We start from the raw sequence: 23322 nt of genomic DNA, 5'->3' as shown, positions 1-23322 counted from the left end.
AAGTCATCTGATTTCCTTCGGAAAGTACTGAAACAAACTCCATCTTGGGATATATATGTTCCAAATTTCAGACTCCCAGGAGGATTTCACCGGTTCAACTTGAATGAGGTACCAACTCTTCCACAATTATTGAGTAAGGGTTGGAGGACAGCACTAATACACAAATGCAAATATGGTCACCAGAGACCCACAGGGCCCTCTGAGAAGGGAGAAATTATTGAGACTGAGACAGGGACCCTTACACAAGCACGTACTCATGAATCTATGTTAGCCCATAGAAATCTGTGCAACAGAGTGTTGAACTCTGCTGATTTAAGAATTTGGTATTTCTAGATTTTGTAATGCTTATGGTTAAGTGAGCTGAGTGTATGAGTTCTTCGTAAGAAAAAATTGCTCAGCAAGAATTCCCTGGGCCGTCAACAAAAAGAGAGATGTCCCTGAGCAGATTTCTGTTCAGCATTTTGGTCTTCTGGGTGAGAAGCGACAATGAATTCTCTAAGAATGATTGCTCCTGTATTTCCATTTGTTCTGCTTGCCTACTATGACTGCTTCACAGTTGTTAGTCACCTCTACCATTAATTAACACATTCACATGACAATGCGCTCACACTGGCTGAAGCTATTTGATTATTATAAATCTTTTACCAAATCGAAGTTGTCAAATGTTAGATTACAAAAATGAATTGATTAAGGGCTTCAAGATTGAATTGTTTTTTTGAATTCTGTCTTTAGCTTTTCAAACTCAAGATTTGCATTCTGGTGTGTGCAAATGTTTTTATTGGTGGATAGCAAATGAAAGTATAGGATGGTAAAACCAGCTAAAGGCAAAAGCATTAACTGACTGTTCTGCAGAGAGATTTCCCAGAGGTAGCTTCATGACAGCATAACATTCATCTGTCTTCTTTCAAAGACATTTAGAATGGATTACATTATAATCCAATTTATTGATATTTTGAAGGTTAAGTTAGACCACTATAATGGGCTGTTAGTTAGAAACGGTGGTCGCCTGATACTTTGGAATGAATGGAAATCATGTCACTGTAGTATTGATTTATTAAAGTTTATGATGCATGGCTGTTGGCTTTAGTAGTCATTGTAATAGCAAATTATATATATTTGATGTCTGAAGGTGGCATGATTCTCATTGCTGACAAAACATAATCCAGAAACCCTGGCCCATAAGTATCTTGAAATCTAGGATTATACATACACACACAATACACAGGTGTGCACACATATACACATGGAGAAGGTACATTTGCAAATAGCAATGTGAACTTAAATGAACAAATTATGTATGCTTAGTTGAGGTTTTCCTAAAACTGTAAAACTGTCATTTTAATCAGAAAGAATCCCCATGTTTTAAACTCATTCTCTGTATAACATAATTGTACAGTTTAACAAAATCTGTAAGAAAGAAAAATGAGAAAGAAGAGGAGAAAATCCCCTAAAAAATCTGAACCCTATTTATACCCCTAATATTGGTGAAATTGAGAGTGAGTAGTTATAAGATTGATATGAGTATCCCTCAGTAGAGTGTTTGAAGAATGGCTTGTTTAGCCTCTTGGCTACGCCTTTAATGTTACTTACATGTTACTTACTTACAATGTTACTTACATGTTAATGTTACTCCATGTTACTTACATCACACAAAGAAACTGGTAAGAGAAGATGGATCGATTAGCTTAAGTTATGACTAATAAATACGTAGTTTTTTTTTTTAGCAGCTAATACTTATTAAGTGTTCAGTGAAATAGGGTGAAAAGAATATGCATTATCTTCATAATTTGTGACAGCTTTTATTAGGTAGGAGTTTGGCTAGTCTGTTTAGAAAAATACCTTGGTATTTCAAGGTGAAATCCCGGGAGTATGAAACATAAATGATAAGAAAACCAAAGGAGATAAACTGTTGTGTGAGATTTAAGAGGAATTTAGGGGTGAGGAAACAAAATATTGGGGTAGTAAATAGCTTTAAAGAACGGTCATATTTGATATTTAGTTACAAAAGTTTTGTTGTACAATAATAATACATTTTCTGTATTTACTCAAACCAAGCCTGATACACATCAAGCATGCCTGGGCGCATGCGTGTGTGCATGCACACACACACACGTGTACATGCACACACACATGCACATGCACACACACCACACACACACACACCACACACACACGCCACAAACACACACCACACACACACACCACAAACACACACCACACACACCACACATACCACACACACACAACACACACGCCACACACCACACACACCACACACCACACACACACCACACACACACACCTGACACACCACACACACCACCCACACCACACACTCCACAAACCCACACACACACCCCCTCACACACAACACACACAAACACAAACACACACACGACTTGGGTAAATGTTTTATTTTTATACTTGGAATACTGAGAAGGGGCTGAATTCCTTATCCTGACAGCATTATTGGAGCAATACTCTATAAATGGAAGCAATTCAAAGCCAGAGATTACATAAGCCCTTTGGGAAGCCTCAGCAATCTGGGGGAGGGCATTGGACTCCCATAAATAATGGATCTAAAAAGGCAGAGTGACTTTGACTAGTATTATGCTAGAATCCTATATGACAGGCACTCTTCTAAGCACCTTACATACAATATTAGTTTCCTCTTGTTGCTATAACCAGTTACCACAAAATAGTGGCTTAAAACAACACACATTTATTCGCTTACAGTTCTGGAGACCAGAAGTCCTAAAATCAAGGTGTTATCAGGGCTGTGTTCCTCCTGGAGTCTCTAAGGCAGAACTTATTTCTCTGCCTTTTTCAGCTTCTAGGGTACATTTGCATTCCTTGGCTTACGGGTCCTTCTTCCATCTTCAAAGCACATCACTCCAACTTGGGCTTCTATTCTGGCATCTGACATCCTCTCACTTTTTTACTCTCCTGCTTTCCTTTCATAAGGACCCTTGTGATTACGTGGGGCCCGCTAAGATATTCCAGAATGATCGACTTTAACTTTTTTTTTTTTTTTTTTTTTTTTTTTTGAGACAGTTGTCGTCTAGGCTGGAGTGCAGTGGAGTGATCTCGGCTCACTGCATCCTCCATGTCCTGGCTTCAAGAGATTCTCCTGTCTCAGTCTCCCCAGTAGCTGGGATTACAGCCATATGCCACCATGCCTAGGTATTTTTTTTTTTTTTTTTGTAAAGATGGGGTTTCACCATGTTAGCCAGGCTGGTCTCAAACTCCTGACCTCAAATGATCCACTCACCTTGGCCTCCCAGAGTGATGAGATTACAGCATGATCCACTGCACCTGGCAGACTTTATATACTTTTTGCTTTCTCTTTTTTTTTCTCTGTCACCTAGGCTGGAGTGTAGTGGTTGGTGCGACCTTGGCTCACTGCAACCTCTGCTCTCCAGGTTTAAGCTGTTCTCCTGCCTCAGCCTCCAGAGTAGCTGGGACTACAGGTACCCACCATGACATTCAGCTAAATTTTGTATTTTTGATAGAGATGGGGTTTCACCATTTTGGCCAGACTGGTCTTGAACTCCTGATCTCAAGTGATCCACCCACCTCAGCCTCTCAAAATGTTCAGATTACAGGCATGAGCCACTGTGCTTGGTCAAAGACTTTATCTTAATTACATCTGCAGAGCCCCTTTTGCCATGAGAGGTAGCACATTTACAGGTCCAGAGAATTAGGACACAGACATCTTTGGAGGAGAAAGCATTGTTCTACCACATGTGCATTACGTATGATTTTTAATAGCCTTATTATGTTGAAGCTCTTTTCATTCCAATATCAAAGATAAGAAAAGTAACATCTCACTGGATTAAGACATTTTTCCAACTTTACATAGTCTATGGTAATGCTGAAATTCAGACCCAGCTTTGCTAGATTCAAGGATTAAGTTCTCTCCAGTTATTGTAGTCAGACCAGATGAATCTAAGCAGAGAAGATTTACTTCAGTAAAATATCTTCCATAAGCAGTAAAACAAAGTACAAAAATTAAAAGTTAACCTACCATAGTTTTAGTATTCATTTAGTTATCAATAATTTAGGACATTCAGCACCCAATCAATAGTGTGTATAAAAATGGTAGAGGACTAACCAGAAATCAGGCACTACTGCAAGCATTGGCTACAGCAATTTAAAACCTTCAGCTACGTATTTATGCTGTCATGATATAAAATATACATATATATTTTAACACTGTAAGGTCTCAAGATAGAAGATGGAGCCACTATCTACTCATTTTATAAAACAAGTAGGGTGTGCTTATTTCTCCTTTGAAACTATTACCTTTGCCATTTTTTTCCAGAAATCCAGATCTCTTACATCAGTAAATGTTTACATTACTAAGAAAGCATAAATGTCACTCAGAATTGCAGTGTAATACAGTTTAATTCTATACTTTTTTGGTTGGTGGCAACTTGGATAAAACTTGCCTTAACCTAGGTTTGTAATAATTCATAAATGGAGGTGTGATGCAGGTGGAATGTGGTGTGGAATAGGAAAGAGAAGAGAGTTACTACATGCATGCATAAGTTCAATGCTTGATGTATAATAGGAACTCAATTAACGGTAGCTGCTATTATTATCAGTCTATATACTTCCAAAGAAATAAAAAATACATATGACATTACTATTACAAATACATTGTAAGATTAACATATAGCCATATTAAAACATCTGGAAAATACAGAAAATTATAGATAAAGTGAATAAACAACCTCATCATCATAGTTTTATTATTGATTTTTCTTCTTAAAGTTGAAATTATATGGTATATAACAATTTTATTTGCTGCTTTGGTCAACCTATAGGTAGGAACTTTCTTAAGTCTTAGGTATGCTCCATGAACATAATTTTAATGGATGCTATACCCCATGACTTACTTCACAAATCATCTATTGGGAGATATTAAATGTTCTTTAGGATGCTTTAAAAAAAATCACACCCAGTTGATAGCATTCTCACTGTTATTCTTACTTTTTTGATTCTTTTCCCCCTCTGTTTTGTAGACTTAGTACTGAATGCTAATGACACTCTTCTCAGTGCAATCCCGGGCAGTCTTTCTGAGATAATTAGCTACACACCAAATGTTGCGTAAATGGGCTCATTATTATTCACTTCTGTTGCTGCAGGGTGATTCATGAACCACTTTATAAATATGAAAAGCAGTCCATAAATCAGAGTAGGGGATGAGGGTGGGCAAAAAAAATTTAAGGATTAATAGGGAATAGAACAATAGTAATTACCAGGCTCTTGTCAAAGTTCCAGTGTCAGTGGTAGTCATGTTTTATTTACCATGAATGTCTGGCTGAGTTCAAGACAGACTATTTTTCCTAAATTGTATCAATATACACATATGTCTATGAAGTATAAGAGTATGTATTTAATTTCTGCCATATTTAATACTCCGTATTAACCAAGTAGCTGAAATATGTATTAGGGTGCAGAAATAAAATGAGCTATCCCCTCAAATTAAAACATCTTTATTGTTATCATCTGATTAGGAATTTCTGTAGTGAATAAATTGTAAGGAAATTAAAACGATAGCAATGGTCTTTTGGCTAAGATCAAGTGTGGTATCTTTTCTTATCAGTTTAAACCAATAGCAAGCCCTATGCATTCAGAAAGGACCTAGATATTGAAGTAAAAGTAGAAGCCAAAGAAAATGTTTACCTGCAATGGAATGCCATGACTTGGTAATCAGTAAGTACAGGATAATTAAACAAGGACTCAGAGAGAATTTAGAGCTAGAGCAAATACATGGATCTCTTTTGCAGTTACTACTTTTTTGGTTTATTTGCAAACCTCTGATATTTCTTTGCCACATGATTCTCTTTCCTAGAACAAAGAGCTGATCCATTCATTGAAAGGCAGTCAGTCATCTTGAAGTGGTATTCCTCAAGGAGTAAAGTAAAATTCAAGAGTGATGGAGCATTAGAATACTGTGCTATTTGAGAACAGTGGCTTTATGCTGAGAAAAACAAACAAAACCAAAACAAATAGGACAGAAGTATAAATTGTGCAAAATTCCCAGCTCCCTAAGGGGACGAAAGCAGGCCTAGGGCATTTATTTTCTATTTAAATAAGCAATAAAGAAAACAAAATGTTCTGAAATTAGTGGAGAAACACTGCTTCTAGAACAACAATTAGCAGAGTAATATGTCTTTTCATTTTGCCCCTATGTATGTGGACTTTCTGCATTTTTTTTTTTTAATTTTATTTTATTTTATTGCATTTTAGGTTTCGGGGTACATGTGATGAACATGCAAGATTGTTGCATAGGTACACACATGGCAGTGTGGTTTGCTGCCTTCCGTCCCCTCACCTGTATCTGTCATTTCTCCCCATGCTATCTCTTCCCACTTCCCTACCCCCCGCCCCTCCCCCATTTCCCCCCAACGGACCCCAGTGTGTAGTGCTCCCCTCCCTGTGTCCTTGTGTTCTCATTGTTCAGCACCCTCCTATGAGTGAGAATATACGGTGTTTGATTTTCTGCTCTTGTGTCAGTTTGCTGAGAATGATGGTTTCCAGGTTCATCCATGTCCCTACAAAGGACGTGAACTCATCCTTTTTGATGGCTGCGTAATATTCCATGGTGTATATGTACCACATTTTCCCTATCCAGTCTATCATCGTTGGGCATTTGGGTTGGTTCCAGGTCTTTGCTATTGTAAACAGTGCTGCAATGAACATTCGTGTGCACGTGTCCTTGTAGTAGAATGATTTATAATCCTTTGGATATATACCCAGTAATGGGATTGCTGGGTCAAATGGGATTTCTATTTTTAGGTCCTTGAGGAATCGCCACACTGTCTTCCACAATGGTTGAACTAATTTACATTCCCACCAACAGTGTAGAAGTGTTCCTATTTCTCCACATCCTCTCCAGCATCTGTTGTTTCCCGATTAACGCCAAAAGCAATGGCAACGAAAGCCACAATAGACAAATGGGACCTAATCAAACTCCACAGCTTCTGCACGGCAAAAGAAACAGTCAGTAGAGTGAATCGGCAACCAACAGAATGGGAAAAAATTTTTGCAGCCTACCCATCTGACAAGGGGCTGATATCCAGAATTTACAAAGAACTAAAGCAGATCTACAAGAAAAAAACAAACAAGCCCATTCAAAAATGGGCAAAGGACATGAACAGGTACTTTACAAAAGAAGACATACAGGAGGCCAACAAACATATGAAAAAATGCTCATCATCACTGGTCATCAGAGAAATGCAAATCAAAACCACATTAAGATACCATCTCACACCAGTTAGAATGGCGATCATTAAAAAATCGGGAGACTTTCTGCATATTTGTAATCATACTTAGGATTGTGTTTTCTTTCCATTGAATCTTAATATCAGATACATTTACCTCATCAGCACAGGACTGTAATTTTTTCAGTGGGCAACAGTATACTTTATATTGAACATTTAGGTGGTTTTGAACTTTATCAGGTTAAAATAAAGATAAAACATGTTCATGAATATATTATTTCTCCCCGTTTTTGATTATTTCTCTAGCTAGAATCTAATAAATGATATTGTTATATCCAAAGATACAAAAATTTATATGTCAAAAATACCTTCTTCAAGGACTGTGCTGAATTTATAATGTCAAAGATTATTAATTTCCCTTCACTGGTTCTCAACTGGATATTGTAATATTTTTGTTCATTAAATAGATTAAAAATGGTACTTTGTGATTTAAATTTTTAAATTACTTATAGAATCAAGTGTTTTTCAATATAACTGTTTACAAGCTGCATTTGAAACTATTCTTTCTCTAGATACCCAAATCATTAGTGATATATCAACTTATAACTACAAGAATTTCAACGATAATATTTTTTTAAATGTCCAGCAGAACTGAAGAGTATCCTGATCTATATTAACTTTGCTGTCGTCTTATTCAGTTACTTAGATGAATACATTTGTATTGTTGAATTTAATATCTTTGTTGACATATATTTTTATGGTTTATTGTTAAACTTTTCTGGAAGAAGGTGTAAGTTATAGAAATAAAAAATTAAAATAAGGCCTGTGTTGCTTTTTGGAGATCACAATGAACACCATCAAAATAAAGCTAATTGAGAGGTGATCATATATTCTAAAAGACAAAAAGAGGAAGAGGATTTGGTGTATTTTTAAGTTAATAATTAAGCACTCCAGATATCATACTAACAATAAAACACGCTTTCTGACACTGAGCTTTTGTATGCATAAATTCCTAACAATGGCCATATTTAAAAGCTATAAAACCAATTTAGTTTTCTATTCATTTTTATAGGTCCAGTGTTAAATAGTTAAATTCTGGAGTGGTCAGTATATCAGCATAACAGTATTTTTAAAAATAAGAAATACTATTTATTTCTATAACAAAGAAATTATAAATTAATATAGTAAGAGACCATTTTCTAGCCATCTGAAATTGACCAAGGTTAACGTTTGATGACATGGGATTTTTGTGTCCCTATGGGAAAATTAGAAGCCATACTCTTGGTGAGAAAATAAATGGATACACCCACCATGGTAAACGTTAAAAGTCTTGATTCAGTAATTACCTCTTGACTCAGTCACTATTTCTAGTTCCCTACTCACTGCACAGAAGGAGACACAAGTAGAGGTGTTCCCCAAGCACTCCTTGTAAAAGCAAAAATGAGTTAACGCCCAAATGCTCCAGCAAAGCTCAGTGGATACACCCCTCTAGTATATGTACAGTGGATTACTTTACAGCAGTAAAATGTGAAGGAAATACATGTATGAACATGGGTATGACTTACATTGTGTTGTGTGGAAAACAAAAAACAAAAACAAAAACAAAAAACAAGAAGGGATGTTTACAAAAACTACATTCAGTAAAAATTTTACGAGAATGAAAGATTAGCATGTATGCCTTAGGGAATCACATATGTGTAGCAAATTTTAGAAAATGTACATTGAAGTGATACACAGTAATTTTAGAATAGTGGTTATCTCTTGGGAGGGAAAAGTAGGGGAAGGAAAAAAGATGAGATGAAGGTGGTATTGTAGCAATCTCCTAAAATTTCTCCTTCCATCCTTGGTTCCTTCCTCCCCTTTTCCTTCCCTTCTTTCTATCCTCTTTTCCTCCCTCCCTTCTCCTCTCCCCTCCTCCTATCCCTACCCTGCACCTGCCATTTCTACTTCACACCTCCCATCTTTACCCGACACCTCCCTCCCACCCCAAGTCCTCCCCTTCCTCCCACCTCACCCCTCCCCTTCCTATCCCTCTTTTCTCTTTCTTCCCCATTCTCTTCCTTTTTTCTTATCAATTGTGTTAATTATTCAATTTTATTTTACTTTAAGTAAAATGGGATACATGTGCAGAATGTGCAGGTTTGCTAATCCCTTCTTTTATCTATCTTGCCATGATTCTTTCTTTAAAGAAGCTGAAGTAAATAGGGCAACATGTTATTATATTTTTAATCTCTCCATTACTTTCCAATTTGATATCCTTAGACCAACAGATAAATCCTCAAATGAAGATCCTTTTGTAGTACATGTGCATGATGATTTAATTTTGTCACACATGTGTAAGATATACTTCCCTCAAACCGTGTTAAGAGGTCAGCACATTACCTGTCTGATATTCAAAAAAAGAAAAATATTCCAAAATAACTCCACTTAAACTCTTATTTTAAATGTTGCTTTGAACTGGGCATAGCCTCCTTCCTGTTTCCAGTTCGAGTTACAACAGGAAAAGTAAAGGAACATAAAGATTATCTCTCCTTCACATTGACTCTATACGTAATTGGTATTTAATACTCGATAATGATTCTGATCTTTCAAAATAAGTTCCTTCAATGAAGAAATTCATCAACTTACAGGGATCTTGGTGTTTGAAACTGTCATATATTTCTCCACGTTTCTCATTATTACAATCATATATTTATTTATTTGATTGCTTGTTTCTTGTGTGACTGCCACCTGAAAAGATGGTGAGTATCCCACAGGAAGCGACCTCATAATGATCCATTTATTAGGGCCCAGCTCAGTGTCTGACACAGAATTGATGTGTAAGGTAATAAATTTAATATGGAAATTAAGGAAATGCTGAAATCCTTATTTTTCTAAAGAAGAAAGAAGATGGCCAGTGTGATGTTTTTATTAAAAAAAATTATGCCACACTGGTTGAATTAATTTACATTCCCACCAACAGTGTAAAAGTGTTCCTATTTCTCCACATCCTCTCCAGTATCTGTTGTTTCCCGATTTTTTAATGATCGCCAGGCGGGTGTTGAACAATGAGAACACATGGACACAGGGAGGGGAGCACTACACACTGGGATCCGTTGGGGGGAAATGGGGGAGGGGCGAGGGGGTGGGGAGGTGGGAAGAGATAGCATGGAGAGAAATGACAGATACAGGTGAGGGGACGGAAGGAAGCAAAGCACACTGCCATGTGTGTACCTATGCAACAATCTTGCATGTTCATCACATGTACCCCAAAACCTAAAATGCAATAAAAAAAAAAAGAAAAAAAAATGCACACACTTTACAATCTAAAAAAAAAAAAAAAATTATGCCACTGTTACTTGGAAAACGTTCATGGCAAAGATCCATTTTCTTTTTTCTGACTAAATTCTTACTAAAAGTCATTTTGAGTGCATTGGCTAAACAAACAACCACTGATCATTGTCAGCTGAGTAATTTCCAGGACCATGAAACTACTAAAAGTGTGCTTAAATTAGGCTAGATATTTTAGGACTTCTTAACTGTTAAATTTTAGACACCCTGTGGCTTGAGAGAGAAGTGGCTAAAACACTGGTTTACACATCAAATAGTCTAAGCATAAACATGGGTTAAGGCCCCACTTCTTCCCTTGCTATTAAGAATACAAATAGATTATAGTCTTGAAGTACAAAATGTTGGTTTCTTGTCAAGAAACAAAATGATTGTCCTTGCCAACAGAATAAATGAATGGGGCCTTCAGTGATTAATCTGGGTCTGAGTTTCTTACCACTGTGAGTGGACCAGTGGTTGGACTTTCCTATGAGAAAAGCACGTGTTGACATGATACAAGAGGATTTATGTGATATATATATATATAATATATATATAATATATATATATATTTTTTTCTTGCACTTTAGGTTGTGGGGTACATGTGCAGAACATGCAGGATTGTTGCATAGGTACCTACATGGCAATGTGGTTTGCTGTCTCCATCCCCCTGTCACCTATACCTGGTATTTCTCCCCATGTTATCCCTCCCCAACTTCTGTAACCCCCACTGTCCTTTCCCTGTTCCCCCTCAACAGACCCCAGTGTGTGATGCTCCCCTCCCTGTGCCCATGTGTTCTCATTATTCAATAACCACCTATAAGTGAGAACATGCCGTGTTTGATTTTCTGTTCTTGTGTCAGTTTGCTGAGAATTATGGTTTCCAGACTTATCCACATCCCTACAAAGGACGCAAACTCATCATTTTTCTTATGGCTGCATAGTAGTCCATGGTGTATATGTGCCACATTTTCCTTGTCCAGTCTAACTTCGATGGACATTTAGATTGGTTCCAGGTTGTTGCTATTGTAAACAGTGCTGCAATGAACATACATGTCCATGTGTCTTTACAATAGAATGGTTTATAATTCTGTGAATATATAACCAGTAATGGGATTGCTGGGTCAAATGGAGTTTCTATTTCTTGTTCCTTGAGGAATTGCCACACTGTCTTCCACAATGGTTGAACTAATTTTCACTCCCACCAACAGTGTAAAAGTGTTCGTATTTCCCCACATCCTCTCCAGCATGTTGTCTCCAAACTTTTTATGATCGTCATTCTAACTGGCATGAGATGGTATCTCAATGTGGTTTTGATTTGCATTTCTCTAATGACCAGTGATGATGAGCATTTTTTTCATATGTTTGTTGGCCTCATGTAGGTCTTCTTTTGAAAATTGTCTGTTCATATCCTTTGACTACTTTTGAATGGATTTGTTTGTTTGTTTTTCTGGTAAATCTGTTTTAGTTCTTTGTGGATTCTGGATATTAGCCCTTTGTCAGAAGGGTAGATTGCAAAATTTTTTTCCCATGATGTTGGTTACCAGTTCAATCTAATGATTTTTTCTTTTGCTGTACAGAAGCTCTGGAGTTTAATCAGATCCCATTTGTCTCTTTTGGCTTTTGTTGCCAATGCTTTTGGTGTTTTAGTCATGAAGTCCTTACCTATGCCTGTGTCCTGAATGGTTTTGCCTAGATTTTCTTCTAGGGTTTTTATGGTGTTAGGTCTTATGTTTAAGTCATTAATCCATTTGGAGTTAATTTTAGAGTAAGGTGTCAGGAAGTGGTCCAGTTTCTGCTTTCTGCACATGGCTAGCCAGTTTTCCCAACACCATTTATTAAACAGGAAATCCTTTCCCCATTGCTTGTTTTTGTCAGGCTTGTCAAAGATCAGATGGTTGTAGATGTGTGGTGTTGCCTCTGATGTCTCTGTTCTGTTCCCTTGGTCTGTATTTGTGTTTTGGTACCAGTACCATGCTGTTTTGATTACTGTAGGCTTGTGGTATAGCTTGAAGGCAGGTAGTGTGATGCCTCCAGCTTTGTTCTTTTTACTTAGGATTGTCTTGGCTATGTGGTGTCTCTTTTGGTTCCATTTTAAGTTTAAGTTGTTTTTTTTTCTAGTTCTGTGAAGAGGGTAATAGGTAGCTTGATGGGGATAGCATTGAATCTATAAATTACTTTGGGCAGTATGGCCATTTACACCATATTGATTCTGCCTAACCATGAGCATGGAATGTTTTTCCATCTATTTTTATCCTCTCTTATTTTCTTAAGAAATGATTTGTAGTTCTCCTTGAAGATGTCCTTTACATCCTTTGTTAGTTGTATTCCTAGGTATTTTGTTCTCTTTGTGGCAACTGTGAATAGCAGTTCATTCTTGATTTGGCTCTCTTTTAATCTGTTATTGGTGTATAGGAATGCTTATGATTTCTGCACATTGATTTTATATCCTGAGACTTTGCTGAAGTTGCTTATCAGTTTCAGGAAATTTGGGGCTCAGACAATGGGGTGTTCTAAATATACAATCATGTCATCTGCAAATAGAGACAATTTGACTTCCTCCTTTCCTAATTGAATACTCTTTATTTCTTTTTCTTGCCTGATTGCTCTGGCTAGAACTTCCAACATTATATTGAATAGGAGTGGGGGGGTATCCTCGTTTGTGCCAGATTTCAAAGGGAATGCTTCCAGTTTTTACCTATTCAGTATGATATTGGCTGTGGGTTTGTAGTAAACCAGCTTTTATTATTTTGAGATACGTTCTGTCGATACCTAGTTTATTGAGAGTTTTTAGCATAAAGGGCTGTTGAATTTTGTTGAAGACCTTCTCGGCATCTATTGAAATAATCATGTATTTTTTGTCTTTGATTCTGTTTATGTGGTGGATTATGTATACAGAGTTGCATATGTTGAACCAGCCTTGCATCCCTGGGATGAAGCCTACTTGTTCATGATGGATAAGCTTTTTGATGTGCTGTTGCAATGTTTGCCAGTATTTTATTGAAGTTTTTTACATCTATGTTCATCATGGATATTGGCCTTAAGTTTTCTTTTTTTATTGAGTCTCTGCTGGGTTTTGGTATCAGGATGATGTTGGTCTCATAAAATGATTTGGGAAGGATTCCCTCTTTTTATATTGTTTGGAATAGTTTCAGAAGGAATGGTACCAGCTCTTCTTTGTCTGTCTGGTAGAATTCGGCTCTGAACTCATCTGGACCTGGGCTTTTTTTTTTTTTTTTTTTTTTGTTAGTGGGCTATTAATTGCCGCCTCAACTTTAGCACTTGTTATTGGTCTATTCAGGGTTTCAACTTCTTACTGGTTTAGACTCGGGAGGGTGCAGGTGTCCAGGAATTTATCCACTTCTTCCAGGTTTACTGGTTTGTGTGCATAGAGTTGTTTGTAGTAATCTCTGTTGGTAGTTTGTATTTCTGCTCCCACTGTTTACCCGTGCTTCACTGAATTTCCCACCATTTATCCACGCTTCATTGAATTTCTTCATTTTGACATTCGGAGCACTGGGCAGAAATCACATCATGTCAACACCTGTCCCAGGCCTTCCCAAGTGGATTTGTGTTTTTAAACACTAAAACATCATTTTTTTCATTAGTATCATTAGAATGAGAACTTCATGAGCAATTAAAATTAATATTTTCAGGCAGTTTTAGTAGCTCCCTACATAAAATCCAGGGGAAGATAAATGAAGTCATATGGTTCTGATTCACTGCTAGTATTACAACCAATTGAGAATTTGATCACAATCCAATTTCTACTTCAAATATCACCTAAATTTCCTTAATTTCCATTTGTAACATTGTAAACTGGAAAAATTATGTCAAAGGCATCTTGTTTAGAGAACAATCAACAAAGAGAAGACATGGCCTTTGGAGTGAAAGAATTTGCAAACCCTACATCTGACAAGAGGCTAATATCCAAAATGTCTAAGGAACTCATGCAAATCAATAGTAAGAAAACAAGTAAGCCAATTAAATGATGGGCAAAGGATTTGCATGGACATTTCTCAAAAGGAGACATACAAATGACCAACGTACATTAAAAAAAAAAAGTTCAACATCACTAATTATCAGAGAGGTGCAAATTAAAGTCACATTATTACCTCATATCCATTAGAATGGTTATTATCGAAAAGATGAAAGATAAATGTTGGTGACGCTGTGGGAAAAGGTAAGCTTAGGACACTGTTGGTGAGAATGTAAATTAGTACATCCATTATGGAACCAATATGGAACTTCCTCAAAAAATTAAAAATAGAACTACCATATGATCCTGCTGTCCTACAACTGGGTAGATAGCCAAAGGAAACAAAATCAGTCTGTTGAAGAGATATCTGCATTCCCATGTTCATTGCAGGGGTGTGGAACCAACTAAGTTTCCATTAACAGTTGAATGGATAAATAAAGTGTGCTATACAGATACACAATGAAACACTAGTCAGTCTTAAAAAAGAAGGAAGTCTTGTCATTTACAATAACATAAATGAATCTAGAGTACCTTATGTTAGGTGAAATAAGACAGGCACAGAAAGACAAATGCCACATGATTTCACTCATATGTGTAATCTAATAAGTTAAAGTCATAGAAATAGAGATTAGAAGCCTGGTTACCAGGGATTGGGTGGGGATAGGGGATTAGAGAGATAATTGGCTCCTGCAGTTAATAGTGTATTCTTGAAAACTGCTAAAAGAGATTTTTTAAAAAAAGATATGTGGGGTAATGCATATGTAGATTACAGAAATTTAGCTATTCTGCAATGTATAGATATTTCAAAATAGCATATTGTACATAATAAATACATTATTTTTGTCAGTTAAAAATAAATGGTAAAGTAACTTTAAATAAATCTCATCTTATATTTGTACCTTCAAGACAGAGTGAAAAATGAAGAAAATAAAGCAATGTTTAGAGGGCTGTTAAAACTGAAACATACATGGACATAAAGGAAGATATTTCAAAATACTTTGTTACAAGTGATGTTATTTCCTACATAGGTTTTATATATTTTTGATTAGCATCATTACGATACATATACATATATATATATATATATATGTATACACACACATACATATATACATAGAAAGAGCACACCTTCAATATTCGTCTTAAACATTTAAAGTGTAATTAAACTATCAACATTGTTCTTTATTAAAGATTAATAATGTGAATTTATTCATTTATTCATGTTTATTTCCATTTATGTACAAATACATCATTTATACTGCAAGAAGTTTACAGCTTCTTAAAAAACAAGTTCAAATAAATTACAAAATGCACAGAGGTTCTGTGCTCTTTTAGAGTAGTCAAACTTTTTAAAATAAAGTTTTAGTAACTAGAAATTCAGAGTAAATAAATACGCATTTCTTCTCCTCTTCCCTTTCCTACCACCACCTCTCAAACTAAAAACAACAAAACAAAACCCCTAAATACACTGTATTCATAAGGAATATGTGGGCATATTGTTAAAGTTAAAAAATATATTTCTTAACAAGGGAAATGATACATGGAACTTCGCCTAGAATAAACGTAACTAATTTCTGTGATGACTATATTTCAGAATAATAAAAGTTATGATGACCATTTTCAGGTTATGGAAACTCAAAAATGGAACTGAATGTTCCAATTAACTCCAGTAATTAATTAATCTGAATGAAAGGCTCTTTTAGTACCTTGCCTATTTAAATGAATAAACAAATTGTGCAGTCCTATTACACAAGAACTGCATAAATCAGAGCTACATTTTATTGGAGATCATTATTCTATGAGTAAATTCAAAATCTTGTACAGAGAAAATTTTATTTTTAAATCTAATTGTTAATTAAGAAAATATTGTACAATAAATACACAGAAACTAATTTTGAATATTCCATATGCATCATAATTTGGGTTTAAAAAATGACTCACAGTTAAGGATTCTTGAAGTTTGTATATTTTAAAATATTTAAATGCAGTTTATTAGGTTAATATTTATGAATCATATTAATTATCAGTAGTCTTACAGTAAATGGTACATTTAGAAACATGTAGAACTTATAATATCACTTATGAAAATAGGTTTTTCTAATAAAAGTAAGTAAAAATAACACTCCTCTCGAGTCATTTTCTAAAATTTCACATTCAGATATTCTATAAATAAATTGCTTCATTTAATAGATAAATTTAAAAGCTACATTTAATATGGCAACTGAAATATGAAAGTGAAAGAAACAGTGCTAAGTGCTTTGCATATATTATCTTTTCAAATCTTCACAGTATCTCCCCTCTATATTGGGAATTGTTGGATCAAAAGAGAAATCTTATATCAGAGGAGGGAAACATATGACCATGAATTTTGTGCTATGTTTACTTTTGATCTGTGGCAAAGTACAGATCTGAATTTATAAGCACTCTACATTCCTTTGTATTTGTAATTCAGAAAGGGCTTAACCTTTTGTTATGTAGGAAAAATTGTGAAATATTTTGAAATGAACCAAAAAGGTGACCAGATGTCTAGTAGTCAAAGTTATCTCACCTTTCACTGTCTATGAATTATTTTGGAATTCCCTACATGATTTAAGAATGATAGACATGTAACAAATTCTTACCTGTAGAATTGCAATTGCAATTGATTATTGACCTGTGGATATTGGCCAATTTTGTCAATTTGCATGTATTTGTAAATTATTTTCAGTATACTATGTTTTTACATACTATACTGAAAAAACATAGTATACTGTTTTTCAGTGTACTATATGTTTTCAATGTGCCTACTTCTTGAACTCTCCTTTCAATGAGCCTGTAGCATCATACTAATTCTCTAATTAATTAATGGGTTAGTTGAAATCTCTTTGTTTTTCTTGAGACAGGGTCTAGCTCAATTACCCAGGCTGGAGTGCAGTGGTATGATCATGGCTTACTGCAGCCTCAGCCTGCTGGGCTCAAGCGTTTCCCTGACCTTAGTCTCCAAGTTGCTGGGACTACAAGCACGCACCACCATGCTGAGTAAATTTTTTATTTTTTTGTAGAGATAGGGGTCTCACCATGTTGTTCAGGCTGGTATTGAGCTCCTGGGTTCAAGCAATCTTCCTCCCGTGTTGGAATTATAGGTGTGAGCCACCATGTATAGCCTAATTAAAATCTTTAATCCATGTTTGTCTTACATTTTTACACAAATTTATCTTTTTAAACTGATTTCCCATAAACTGCTTTGGAAGTAATCCACTATAATATCCAATGGATTATTTAACAGAGCCAGGTAAAATGTGTTTGCTAGAACAGTGTATCTTATTAGGAGACTTAAGTTTGGTGTGTCTTTTGGTTCCCAGAGATGAAACCTAAGAAGCAACAGAACCTAATTTTGCAGACTGAATTTCTCTATTTTTCTTCCCTCTACTAATTTTTGTTTCGTTTTTGTTTCTGGTTTGCTTATGGCCACTAACTTATTCTCCACTGGTGACAGCAATGACTGGGAATTTGGTTTCATGATCTGATCATCTAATGATTTATACAAATGGCTAACAGGTTATTGATATAAGAGTTACATATGCTGTGGGTGACAGGTACACACACACACACACACACACATATATACGTGCACATATGTGTGTGTATAAACATATGTATACACACACATACATGTAGTCTTTTTGTCCATTTTGAGCTCAAATCAATCGAGAGTCTTGTACTCAGCGGAATGAAAGGCTGTCTGATATTTGAACCATGAGTTTTTGTGTTTCTATGTTTACTTTTAACCTGTGGCAAAAGCATTGATCTGAATTTATAAGCACACTAAGTGTCTTTGTGCCTGTATTAAAATATCTCATGTATCCCATAAATATATACACCTACTACTATATACCCACAAATATTAAAAATAAAAAATTTAAAAAGATCTTTACCTCTCGTTTTATGAGAATTAGATTATAAAGACTCAATGTAAAGGAGTTCTGCCTTGATGGATTTAGATAAATAAGTGCCAATATAAATAAAATATGCTCACATTATGCTACATAATATTTAAGATTATGAAAAATACAAATTTGTGTTTAAATAAACTGGATCATTATTCTGACAAACTTTATGTCAATGGTAATTATGTTTTGTGATATGTCAGCTTGAAGATAATTTTTACAATGTCCTGCTTAAAGCCTAGGACTGATATTGAACTTAATTAATGAATAATCATTGGATACCTAGATAATTTCTAAGTTAGGTAGAACACTTAAACACTGATTACTAAGTATGCTTTTATATTTATATATATTTGCTTCCTTTTTATGCTGTGGAGAGGTTGTAGCTTTGGGACATGTTAATAAATATGTACATCTTAGTCACTTTAAAAAGACATTAAAAGAGTATATATGGGGATATAAATTTGCGTTATGTGTTTTCATAAGTTCTGCTGGTCAGCTGAAATACTTATGAATAATGGACAATTTTCAATATTGCACTCCCTGGTTTTCTTTGTGAAATACAAGTTCATTATGTTGGTGAAAAGTTATAATTAATAGGACTGAGACAATTTTATGAGCAATAGAAACAAAGAAATACAACTGCGTGTGTGTCTTTATTAATAAAGAAATAAAAAAGGTTTATCCTAAAGCCATGGCTCTTAAAATTTTGACCTCGGATTCATTTATACTTTTAAGTGACTGTAAAGCTGGCATCCACAAACCTATCTTAATTAAATATTCAAATCTTTGATAATTTTTTGATTTTACTTTCTTTTAAATTGTACTTTAAGTTCTGGGGTACATTTGCTGATCTTGCAGGATTGTTGCATGGGTACACACATGCCATGGTAGTTTGCTGTCCCCATCCCCAAGTCACCTACATCAGGCATTTCTCCCAGTGATAGAGTCTTGTACGGTTGCCCAGGCTGGAGTGCAGTTGTGATCTCAGCTCACAGCAACCTCTGACTCCTGGGTTCAAGTGATTCTCCTGCGTCAGCCTCCCGAGTAGCTGAGACTACAGATGTGTGTCACCATGCCCAGCTAATTTGTATTTTTAGTAGAGATGGGGTTTCACTGTGTTAGCTAATATAGTCTCAATCTCCTGACCTTGTGATCCGCCTGCTTCAGCCTCCCAAAGTGTTGGAATTACCGGTGTGAGCTACCGCACCTGGCTTGATTTTTCCATTTCTAAATCAGTTTTATCTATATCTATCTATCTATATATTGTTTGCATGTAAAACTGTTTTTTATTTTCCCAGAGTGCTCCTGAAAATCTCAAAGTGATTTTGTAAGGATTGCACATAACGTGTTGTTAAGTAAAAACATGTGCTTACAGGGGGGATGGTGGCTTACACCTGTAATCCTAGCACTTTGGGAAGCCAAGGTGGATGGATCACCTCAGGTCAAGAGTTCAAGACCAGCCTGACCAACATGGAGAAACCCCATCTTTACTAAAAATACAAAATTAACCAGTGTGGTGGTGCATGCCTCTAAACCCAACTAGTCAGGAGGCTGAGGCAGGAGAAGCACTTGAACCTGGGAGGCAGAGGTTGAGGTGAGTCGATTGCACTATTGCACTCCAGCCTAGGCAACAAGAATGAAATTCTGTCTCAAAAACAAACAAACAAAGAATCCAAAACAAAACAAAACATGTGCTTACTCTGCCTGAAAATTTGTAGAGGTAAAATATTATTAATGTAAATATTGCAGTGTGTAGGTGCGATGATTTAAATGTTTGTCCCCTCCATAACTCATGTTGAAATTTAGTTGCCATTGTAACAATATTAAGAGGTTGGATTATTAAGAGGTGGTTAAGCCATGAGGGCTTCACCCTCATGAATTTATGAACAACATTACCATGAGTGTGGGCTCATTACAAAAGAGGGATTTCAGCCCCCTCCCTCCCTCTTTCTCTTTCAGTCTTTTACCTGTTCTTGTCCTTTCCCCATAGGATGACACAGCAAGAAGGCCCTTGCCAGATGCAGGCCCTCCTCAATCTTGAATTTCCCAGCCTCCAGTGCCATGAGTCAATAAATTTCTGTTCATTGTAAATTACCCAGTTTGTGATATTCTCTTCAGCAGCCCCAAAACAAACTAAGAGAGTAGGCTTTATGAGAAGTCCCTGGAAATTTCTCAATGCCTTTGCTTTCCATAAATTGTTTTAAGCTCAGAGGATATACTGTTTAAAACTCTTCAAAAAAGCTCTTTCTAGCATTTCTGTTTATTAGAGCCCTTATGGGGCTTTGCCTAAAGATATTAAGTAACAACAGTATAGTAGTTTCAATTATAATTTCAGTTATTTCCATAAGTAAAGTTTTTAAAGTAAACTTTTAAAAACTTTACATGTCCATGTATTAGTTCATTTTCACACTGCTGATAAAGACATACTGATGAGACTGGGCAATTTACAAAAGAAAAAGATTTATTGGACTTACAGTTCCACATGGCTGTGGAGGCCTCACAATCATGGTGAAAGGTGAAAGGCACATCTCATATGGTGCCAGACAAGAGAAGAGAGTTTGTGCAAGAAAACTCCCTTTTATATTAACCAGCAGGTATCACGAGGCTTACTACCATAAGAACAGCATGGGAAAAACCTGCCCCCATGATTGAATTACCTCCTGCTGGGTCCCCCTAACAACACAGGAATTCAAGATGTGATTTGGGTGGGGACACAACCAAACCATATCATTTTGCCCTTGGCCCCTCCCAAATCTCATGTCCTCACATTTCAAAACCAATCATGCCTTCCCAACAGTTATTCAATGTCTTGACTCATTTCAGCATTGACTAAAAAGTCCACAGTCCAAAGTCTCATCTGAAACAAGGCAAGTACCTTCAACCTATAAGCCTGTACAATCAAAAGCAAGGTAGTTACTTCCTAGATACAATGGGGGTTACAGGCATTGGGTAAAGACACCCATTCCAAACGGGAGACACTGGCCAAGACAAAGAGGCTACACAGGGTCCATGCAAGTTCAAAATTCAGCAAGGCGGTCAAATCTTAAAGCTCCAAAATTATTTCGCTTGACTCCATGTCTCACATCCAGGTCATGCTGATGAAAGAGGTGTGATCTTGGGTGGCTCTGCCTCTGTGGCTTTGTAGGGTGTAGCCCCCTACCTAGTTGCTTTCACAGGCTGGCATCGAGTGTCTTCAGCTTTTTCAGGGATGTGGTGCAAACTGTTGGTGTGCAAATGGTTGCACCTACCTTTCTGGGATCTAGAGGACAGGGCCTTCTTCTCACAGCTCCATTAAGCAGTGCTGCATAGGGACCTTGTGTGGAGGCTCCGACCCCACGTTTCCCTTTTGCACTCTCTAATAGGTTCTCCATGAGGGCCCTGTCCCTAAGCAAACTTTTCCGTGGACATCCAGGTGTTTTCATACATCCTCTGAAATCTAGGCAGCGGTTCCCAAACCTCAATTCTTGACTTCTATGCACCTGCAGGCTCAACACCACATGGAAGCTGCCAAGGCTTGGGGCTTCTGTTCTCCGAAGCAATAGCCTGAGCTGTACCTTGCCCTGTTTTCGTCATGGCTGAAATGAATGGGACACAGGACACCAAGTCGCCAGACTACACACAGTCGTGGGACCCTGGGCCCATTCCAGGAAACCATTTTCTCATATACATCCAACCCTGTGATGAGAGGGGCTGCTGTGAGGACCTCTGAAATACCCTGGAGACATTTTACCCATTTTCTTGAAGATTAACATTTGGCTCCTCATTACTTATGCAAATTCCAGCAGCCAGCTTGAATTTATCCTCAGAAAATAGGTTTTTCTTTTGTATCACATTGTCAGGCTGCAAATTTTCTGAACGTTTATGCTCTGCTTCCTTTATAAAACTGAATGCCTTTACCAGAAACCAAGTCACCCCTTGAATGTTTCACTGCTTAGAGATTTCTTCCACCAGATACCCTAAATCATCTCTCTCAAGTTCTAAGTTCCACAAATCCCTTGGGCAAGGGCAAAATGTCACCAGTCTTTTTGCTAAAACATAGCAAGAGTCACCTTTGATCCACTTCCCAGCAAGTACCTCATCTTCATCTGAGACCACCTCAGCCTGGACCTTATTGTCCAAATCACTATCAGGCTTTTGGTCAAAGCTACTCAATAAGTCTCTAGGAAGTTCCAGACTTTCCCCAATTTTCCTGTCTTCTTCTGAGTCCTTCAAACTGTTCCAACCCCTGCTTATTAACCGGTTCCAAAGTCAGTTCCACATTTTCGAGTATCTTTTCAGCAACACTCCACTCTACTGGTACCAATTACTGTATTAGTCAGTTTTCATGCTGCTGATAAAGGCATGCCTGAGACTGGGCAATTTACAAAAGAAAGTGGTTTACTGGACTTACAGTTCCATGTGGCTGGGGAGGCCTCACAATCATGGTGGAAGGTGAAAGTCATGTCTCACATGGTGGCAGACAAGAGAAGAGAGCATATGCAGGAAAACTCCCTCTTATAATAGCCATCAAATCTCATGAGACTTACTATCATGAGAACAGTACTGGAAAGACGTGCCCCCACAATTCAATTATCTCCCACCAGATCTCTCCCACAACAATTAGGAATTCAAGATGAGATTTGGATGGAGACACAGCCAAATCACATCATTTCACAACTGCATTTCATTAATTTGAATCTAACAAATCTAGACATAAGTTTCCATCCTATCCCCACATATGCTATAGAAATCTACTTCTAGGCAAAATTGTGAAATAGAAGAGTCAGCATTTCTCACTGCATTTTGGGATCATATTCCTCATTTATTAGGTTTTCTTACTCCTGGCACAACTTAGAAGTGCCCTGAGTCACATTCTCCAAAGTTCCCAATATTCTTT

The 23322-nt window shown here is 36.6% G+C and overlaps 1 protein-coding gene and 1 non-coding gene across 2 annotated transcripts in view; one reads left to right on the top strand and one right to left on the bottom strand.

Annotated features, from left to right (window-relative positions):
• Positions 1-23322, bottom strand: part of GABRB1 (gamma-aminobutyric acid type A receptor subunit beta1) — a 416562-nt gene that overhangs the window by 118232 nt on the left and 275008 nt on the right. The gene's annotated exons all lie outside the window — the stretch shown is intronic.
• Positions 9521-9624, top strand: LOC120363846 (small nucleolar RNA U13). Its single transcript, XR_005579277.1, has one exon. It is a non-coding gene; the product is annotated as a small nucleolar RNA U13 (small nucleolar RNA).

The sequence above is a fragment of the Saimiri boliviensis genome, chromosome 3 (assembly GCF_048565385.1).
Source record: "Saimiri boliviensis isolate mSaiBol1 chromosome 3, mSaiBol1.pri, whole genome shotgun sequence".
Taxonomy (NCBI): Eukaryota; Metazoa; Chordata; class Mammalia; order Primates; family Cebidae; genus Saimiri; species Saimiri boliviensis.
Note: the sequence above shows the minus strand (reverse complement) of the source record. Positions and strands in the feature narration are given on the sequence as shown.